The sequence below is a fragment of the Aphidius gifuensis genome, linkage group LG2 (assembly GCF_014905175.1).
Source record: "Aphidius gifuensis isolate YNYX2018 linkage group LG2, ASM1490517v1, whole genome shotgun sequence".
Lineage (NCBI taxonomy): Eukaryota > Metazoa > Arthropoda > Insecta > Hymenoptera > Braconidae > Aphidius > Aphidius gifuensis.
Window position 1 is genome coordinate 12,358,012 of NC_057789.1, and position 9,598 is coordinate 12,367,609.

The following is a 9,598-nucleotide window of genomic DNA, read 5'->3' on the forward strand; positions in this document are numbered from 1 at the left end:
TTAAAATTGACCTTGAAACTATTCAACATAATAATAAATGAAATCAAAATTTAAAATATTTATATCAGTCATTTTTTTTTTAAATTAAAATTATATTGTTCAAAATTTGACCTCGAATATTTAAAATTTTAAACTAATATATAAATTATTAATTAAATTATTTATAAAAAGGATATAATATATATTTATAATTTTTATAAAATTTTGATGAATTTGCGCCACTCATTGAATATTTCCAGCATGTTTAATGCAGATATTTCAATTACAAGTATTGTCACCGTCAAGCAATATTACATTACCATCTGGACAAGTAACACAAGCACTAAAAGTATAACAAATTTATCATATTCAATCTATCTACATGAGTCCACAAACAACAAATGATTAAGAAAAAGATTTAATTATACAAAATAGAATACGTCAATTAAAATGGGTAACATGTCATAAGCTGAGAAAAAAAAAAGGTGACAGAAGATTATTTACATTACCAGAAATAACTCTCTCTGAAATAACATAAACAAGTATTAGTGATCTTTTAGTAACACATCCATATTTTATTTCAACTATCCAACAAATTTAGCTAATTTTTTGGTATCATTTTTGGACAATAAACGTCCATCAGTTCGTGAAAAAGTATTTAATTGTGTAAAAAATATATTTAAAGATAATAAACGTGGTAAATTATCACTTGTTATTATTCGTAAATTAAACCAATATATTAAATGACGTGGTCACTTCGTTCATACTGAACTTGTTAAAGTATTATTGTCATTGGGAATAAAAAATATTGATCTTGATAAAAAACGTGATGATGAAATGACACAAAAAAAATTAATGAGCCATCAACAACGTATACTTTCATTGAGTAAACGTGAAAAAAGTAAAAAATTAGAAGCGTTGAAAAAGAGCTTGAAAAGTTGAAGAACAAAAAATATTAACTGAAATAGCAAGTATTGTATTTACAATATATTTTAGAATGTTAAAACAAGCACCAAATAGTCAAGTTTTAGCTATAATGTTTAGAAGGTCTAGCTAAATTTGCACATTGTATTAATCTTAAATTTTATCAAGATTTAGCTAATATCATAAATACACTGATGGAAGAAAAAATTTAGGTTTACGTGAACAATTACATTGTATACAAACTGTATTTACAATATCGTCTGGACAAGAACCAGCATTAAATATTGTTTTATACAGATTTTATGTACATTTGTATAAAAATTCATTATTATCAATTAATGCTGGGAAAAATCAACAAGATTGTCATATTATCATTGAAATATTAATTCAAGTGTTGATTAATCGTAGAAAAAAAATAACACAAAATCGTTTAATAGCATTTATCAAGAGAATTGCACCAATGTCATTGCAATTACAACATCATGGATCATTGGTATTATTAAAATAATAATGCTAACAAAATCAATTGAGGGACTTTTTGATACTGATGCTAGTTCTGCTGATGGTTTTTATCAACCAGAACTTGATGAACCAGAATGTTGTGATACTTATTGTACATCATTATGGGAACTTGTTGCATTACAAAGACATTATCATTCTGTTGTACAAAAAATACCACGTAATATTGCAGCTGGTATACCAATAACTGGTGTTGCTAGTTTACCACCAGAACATTCCAAATTAAAACCCAAAGATTTGTATGGACAATTTGATCTAACTGGGTATTTAATCCATCAATTGAATCTACATGAGTCCACAGACAACAGATGATCAATTATTAATTGTTGTAATAATATATTTAAATTATTACAATTATCAGTTCGTGGACCAGCATCAGCTGATGAATTTTTACCAGTTTTAATATTCATTGTGCTAAAAGTCAATTATTGAAATGATAAATGGTAATCAAAATAATAACATTAAAGATGATAAACAACAACAAATTGAATCACAACAACAATTACCAAATACGAAAGAAATGTATTTGTGTTGATGAGAATATGTGTGATGATGAGAGTTAACTACTACCGTGCCTTATTATACATCAAATATTTTGTCCCCTTCCGTCTCTAATCTTTTAGAAATTTAATTAAAATATGATAGAGTTGAATGAGGATGCTGAGGTTTAGTTATGATCCCATAGATCGTTGTCGAGCTTTTTTAAAAAAAAAAAATCAGATTTTTTCGTTGCGGTAATATATATTTAAAGCATAATTGATATTTACGGCCTTTGCGTTTTTATCAAATCGACCAGATTTCTTTCGTTCAGTTGGTATAAAACTTTACAATTATTTTTCTTCTTTCTCCTAGACGTCTCTTTTTTTTAGTGTTTATATTTTGGCTGCACTGCCAATATTAATTTAAAGTGGACATTGAGCTTTCTGAAATTTTTTTTTTCAAAATGACTTTTGCTATTTATATTTATACTTCTTTAATAATTCATCTTCATATGTGCATCTATTTTTTTATGTTTTTTATTCTTTTAAATAATGCTAAAATGGCTACGTGCAATAGAACTCATATTTTCTTAATTTTTTTTTTAATCTCATAAAATATACTAATTAAAATTTCAAAAATTTATATATTTAAGCGAGTACTTTTAAGATAATTCAAATAGAAAGTCTCGGAAAAAGCGTAGTGCTAATTGCAACAAAAAGTCTATATCGGAGCCCGAAATTTTTGCCTGATACTGTACAGTATCCCAGCCTATCACAGCCAAGTTGTGTTCGGGAAAACGCTCGAATTAATGTGTACTTGTGTTTGTGTGAATGTATGATGCTTGTTATGACAGCTGTTTATTTAGTTGTAAAGTGAAGTTATCAGTATTGGAATATGCATTTATTTATTCATTTAATTTTTTAAAATAATCAATTTGTGTAAAAATAATTGGAAATTTTAATTCAATAAAACTATAGTTTATTTATCATCTAGATGTTTGTATGTATATGTGTGATATATAAAATAAGTGGAGAGTTGCGCGCGACGCATCATTGTCGTTCGGATACACTCGGCCTCACGTTTATGTTAAATATTAATAAATATTGCAAACTTTAACTAACAATATCTCTGATTCTAGAAAGTTCAAGCGTTTAATTTTTTTTCCAAAATTTTCTAAATTATATCAATTTTGACATGTTAATTTTTCATCAAATTTGTAAGAACCGTTTTTTTGTTAGAACTAAAAATATAAAAAAATTAAAAAAAAATCCTATACCTGCAATGTTGAACCACGTAAAAAGTTCACCTGTTTAGACTCAATTATCTCTAATACTAGATTGTTCATCATCATAAAGTTAAGATCATTAGATGCAGGGGAATTTCAAGATTTATATATCCAAAAATTAGAAAAATTGTAAGAAAATTAATCGACGGATGTACTCCTTTGAATAAATAAATAATTCTTATAAATATTAATTAAACAAAAAATGAATTGTATGAAAATAAACTTTAAATTATTTATTCATTCATTCATTACGTTTTTTATAAAAACAGGAGCTTTTACACAAAATAATCGGTTTTTGTTTATTGTCAAAAAAAAAAATTCATATTAAATTACAACATTTGTACCTGGTAGTAATACTGAATTTTAATAATTGATTTTCAACAGATATCTACAGTATGAAGTTGATGGAATATACATATGGAATTACCGAATGGTACAATGTCTGATGATGAAATGCAACAGTTGGGTATCCCTGGTAGAAAGATTTCTTCGAATTTTCTACGAATCTTTACGAATTTTTACGACATTGACCCATTCGAGAGTTTCGGAGTTATCTCTCAATTTTTCTTCGAGTTTTTTGGCCTTCGGAGAAACTTCTCCAATTGCTCGGGAACTTCTCTAAAAGTCAACCATGTGTTAACATAGTTCCAAAATTTTCTTTAAATGTTTCTCCGAGTTTTTTTGAGCTTCAGAGAAGATGGACTATTAGTAAAAATACTTTATAGATTTTCTTTGATCATTTTTCGGAATTTATTTAGTTCTTCAAAGAAGCTTCTTCGATTGTTTGCGAACTTTAGAAGAACTATTCAGAAATTTGTAAAAAGTTCGTTGAAATTTGTAGAAGTATTTCTTTAATTAAAGATTTATTAAAGCTTTTTCTCCGCATGGGTCAATTTCGTAGAAATTCGTTAAAATTCGCAAACAGCTCTTAGAAAATTCGTAGAAATATTTCTACCAAGGATACCAGCATTACAAGAGAAAAGTTTATTATTTCTTTGGGTAATTGGACGTGCTACGGAATTTGGTCGTGAATGTTTACAGCTATGGGGTTATGATAGAGTTGATGAAATAATATCCTTGGTGAAAAAAAATCTGGCAAATTCTGACAGATCCTTATACAGATTCTCGCAGATTTACACCGGTTTTCAGAACAACTGCCAGATTCTGCCAGATTATTTTTACCAGGGATAGGTTAAAACAAATCAATTACAAAGAATAATAAGAACTGGGGCGCTATTCTTGGTCCCGTATTGCGGGAGTTATTGCGAGTCTCGCAATAACGATTCGCCGATAAGAAATATTATTCGCGATAGAAAAACATGGAGGTGCTTTTTGTTGCTTTCATGTAAATTTTACCTTATTTTTGCATTTGCATACCACAATGGCAGCTTCACATGAAAGCAACAACAAGCGCCTTCATGTTTTTCTATCTTAAGATAAAAAATATTTTTTGTATGGGGTAGTCTAAAATAGACAAGCTTTGAACACCTTGTTTATTTTGATGATCAGGACGTATGATATGTTGTTATTTTCTATTGTAAACGATCAAAAGACACTACAAAAAGATATGATATCAAACAAAAAACAAAAATAAATTTTTGTACAAAAAAGAGAGTCAAGTATTCGAAATTGTTATTATTTTTTTTTTTAAACATACAAAAAAAGAGAATATCAAAAAAGTCAAGTACAAAAGTACTAATTTCTTTAAAAATCATTGACCCATATGAATGGTCTTAACTTTTGACAAAATTTTATACTTGACCCCGCCCGGTTCTTCCCAAATAAAATTTCGAGTCTTCCACACAAATGTAGACTCATCAATAAGAAGTGAAAAGTAGAAGCTCTTCATCTGTATCAAATTGAATAATACGAATATGAAACATAATACGTATGTAATACTGAACTGTCATACTTAGCCAACCACTCGTGAAAATATTTCGCCGCGATTACTTTGTATTTCTCCATGATTAGTCTGAATTTCTTTAAAATTAACCCATACTGAGAAATGTGTGGAAAAATTTTTTCAAATTTTTCTGAAATCTTTGGTGAGTAGAGATGTGAGTCGATACGGTACCGCATTTAATACGATATTAAATACCGTATCAATACCGTATTAATACCGAGCGCTGTATTAATACGATACAGATACCGAAATACCGATGTTCCGATGTAAAAATACGGTATCTGTCATTGTATTAATACCGAAAAAAAAAATACCGGTATTTTTACATCTCTATTGGTGAGTGGCAAAAAAATGACGTCAGTAAAATAGTTCAAAAAGTAAAATGTAGGGACGCTTTTAATGTATAATGCATAGAGTGGGTATAAGCTTCTCCCCCTTCTAATAATGCATATTGCATGGTATATGAAACTAAAGATTGCTAAAGATGCACATATGTATGATTGTATGAATAGATATCCGTCGTCAATATTATAAACAATTATAAAAGTGTGTAGACTTGAAACTTTATTTGGGAAGAACCGGGCGGGGTCAAGTATAAAATTTTGTCAAAAGTTAAGACCATTCATATGGGTCAATGATTTTTAAAGAAATAAGTACTTTTGTACTTGAGTTTTTTGATATTCTCTTTTTTTGTATGTTTAAAAAAAAAAATAATAACAATTTCGAATACTTGACTCTCCTTTTTGTACAAAAATTTATTTTTGTTTTTTGTTTGATACAATAATCACGATAGACGATACGATGGTACAAATTTTATCGTGACGATATGACAATACGATACGATAATTTGTTCACAATAATTACGATAATGCGATAAAATCGTTAAAAAATAATAAAAAATTTTTCTTTTTCTTCCTTTAAAGTTTCGATAACTAAATCTAGTTCAAGAGAATTTTTCATTCTTATTTTGGCTTTAAAAAAATCCTGAAAAAAATTTCAATAAATATTAATTTTCATAATGAGAGTAATAATTCTCTAGTTCATTCATTTATTCAAGGGTTGAGTATTTAATCTACAGAATAATAACTTTATGTATTATATATCAGTAATATATAACTAAAAAATTTCACATATACTATTAATATTGCATCATTATGGCTGGAAATAAAATTGCAATGTTGTTACTAATAATAAATACAAGATGACATATGTCAACGTGAATCTATCCACAGTTTCTATCTAAATTGAAAATGTGTGGGAAGCAACGAAAATGTTGCAACTCAGCTTGGAACTCAATATTTTTTCATATAATTTTTTTTCTACCCCCTCAATGGAAAGTTTTTTGACTGAAGCATTGTCTACTGTGATACCTTATATTTTTTTTTTCAAACCCGCTTTACCTAGACAATCAACAAACATTTTAGCAATGTCTAAACCAGCATGAAGTCCTTGACATCGAATAAAATCAATTTCCAATGAACACATTTTTCAATCATCATTGATGAAATGATCAGTTACAAAATGATATGACTTGGTACGAATCGAAGTCAACACCAATTGACCACCATCAAATGTAAATGATATTTTAGAATTATTTTCTCATAACTTGATTATCACCATGGCCCTGGCTCTATTGTAAGTGTTAATAACTGCTGTTGTCATAGCTGTGCAACATGGATGTTTTAATCGAGGATTCCTCCTATAGAATAATTGTTGAGTTAACTCATCTTAAGAAAAACTAAGTGAAATATATTTAGCAGCAACCAATTTAACTTATTTTAAAGGAAATTTTTCTCAATTAGAAACCTACAATAATATTTTCAAATGTGTTGAACAACTATTAAATTATAAAAAACAGTCTAGCAAAAGGAATAATAAAATGAATAAAATATATTATCTCAATGATATTTTAGATTTTTATATATTTTGTTGTTTTGACATTGATATTGATTTGTAATAGTATAGCAACACGGAGGTTATAAATGACAAAAGTACGTTATTTAGATATATCAGAATCTTCGGTCGATCTTCGAAACTTATTTTCTTCATATACTGTTATTTTAGCCATTAATATGTGCCTTAAATGAAATTAATCGTAAAAATTTAATTCCAGTGAACCCAAACTGGTCAAGTGCTAGTGCTAAGTTTTTGATTTTTTCCCAAGAGTGTGCGTTGTTCTGTACAAAAAACGTTGTTCTGTACTCGACTCAATCTGAACAGATTAAATGAAATAAAAAGTTTCACTTCGAAAATTATTATCAATATCGATAAAAACATATTATTTAATAATTAAAAATAAAATCGAGTTGTTAGTTATGTTTTCTGTTATTGTTGGCAGTTGCTGAATGTTGTTGACTGTTGGTGTCCAAAGTTGATACAATAATAATGGAAGTAGGTCATGACCGAAGACGAAAAGAAAGGGGTAGAGTTAGGATCATCAGACCCATCAAGAATTTTTTGAAACTTACCATGAAGAATAGAGAACAGGAGGACGAACTCCGTAAGCTGAAAATGTGTATAAAAATCGACTGGTGAATTAGTTCTAAAAATTATACAAAGTGGGCGAAATAGCGCTCTTGGACCACCCAACTGACAGCTGCTGAGTGTATGATGTTGTTTATCAATGTTTATTATTATTAGCTAATGAATAAAGTTATCATTTTAATTATTTATTATTTTTTTACAAAATAATAAATAAAAATAATAAGATTTATAATAAAAAAATTGATAATAAATTGTCAAAAATATAGAACTGATTAGTTATTACTCTTTAGATAACTACAATATGAACAATCTTGTTATATAATGAAATTCAAGTCAAGAAAATAATGCATATTATTTTAATGATAATTCCTATGATTTTTAGGTATGGCTAGTACTCGGCTATTGACATATATAAAAAATAAACTTTAAAAATGTTTTTAAACTATAACAATATCAACAAATTTATTATATTTAAGGTAACTTACAATTATCTGTAAATAACAAACTAAATCGAATAATAATTAACATAGTTCACGCATTGTTTTTAAATCACTTTATTTTTGTTATTATTTGATAGATGCTGAATTGTTAATATTGGAGTCAATATTGTTTTAAAGCACTCATGAATTGAAATACAGAAAAAATTAATTCTAAAAATAACGAACATGTTTATACGAGTATTGTTTTTTCGACAATATTATATATGTATATAGGTATATATATTTTTTTTTAATTTTAATCAAGATTTCTTTTTCGATATGAATTGAATTGATAAACATTTTTATTATTGAATCATGATCAACCTTGATTTTTTCAATTTTTTTTTTATAATCAAGTATACTTTTGCGGTTACTTTTTCCGTGAAATTGTAGTATTTTTTCTTTAATCAATTAAAATATTATTCAATCATTATTTAGCAACATTGATTATTTAGCAATCATTTAAAAAAATTATTTTTAGAAACAGTAATTTTTTAATATTATTTCTATACTAAAAAACTGTTTATATTGTATCAATTATTGAATTAAGAAGTAAGCTCATATATTCAAATATATTATAGAAATTAAAAACATATAAAATTATTAATCATGGAAGATATATCAGAGTCAGAGATTGAATTTACGTATCAGTATTTACGATTACATTTAAACGAAGTAAAATTACCTGATAATTGGATGCGTATAAAAAATGAAGAATGTGTTTTTTTTGGTGAATTAAAAGATCCATTTACACCAGGAAAGAGAGTCATTGTAAAACCAACATTGACTACAGAATTTTATTATAAAGATAAACGTTTAGCTTGGATATCATGCGAAAAAATAAAATCAATTGAAAATTTATCTAGTATAATTCAGAAATTTAATAAACTCATATTGGATTAAATATTTATTCTACACAATCAATGTAAACAACAAATATTACTGAAGAATGTTTTAAACAATAAATTTACATTTTTATGAATACTTGTTGATATATATATTTATTAAATATAAGTTAGAAAATGTTGATGTTTTTTTATCAATTCAAATGTCAAAATTAAATAATAAGTTATTAAGAATTTAGAAAAAAATATCATTTGATTTATTATTATTTAATTATTTTCTTCATGCAATTTACGTTCACTACGTGAACCACTTTGACAATTCAGGAATAAACACTTTCTTCCCATTGTTATTATTGACAGTATTTATTTATTTAAAAATATTTTATTAATAATAATTGTCTTATTATTACATTGAAACATAAATATCATTATTAAATTATTTAACACTACTGTCAACATAACCTCACATGCACAGTTTTTTTGAATAATAGATTGAATTAAAATCTTACAATATCTACTGAGAAAAATATGTTGTTCGTGCAGGTATATGGTAGTATTTGAAATTTGAAATATAATTGTTAAAAGTTATTTAATATATTGTTTATATTAATAATAAAAAGAGCATTAACTTCACATTTGATATGAACAACAATGATAAATAAACATAAACATTGCACCTACACATGTAAAGATACCGTTT

The 9,598-nt window shown here is 26.6% G+C and overlaps 1 pseudogene; it reads left to right on the plus strand.

Moving 5' to 3' along the window:
- The first annotated feature begins 247 nt into the window (after window positions 1-247).
- LOC122850386 lies at window positions 248-1,734 on the plus strand (annotated as a pseudogene).
- The last annotated feature ends 7,864 nt before the right edge of the window (window positions 1,735-9,598 follow it).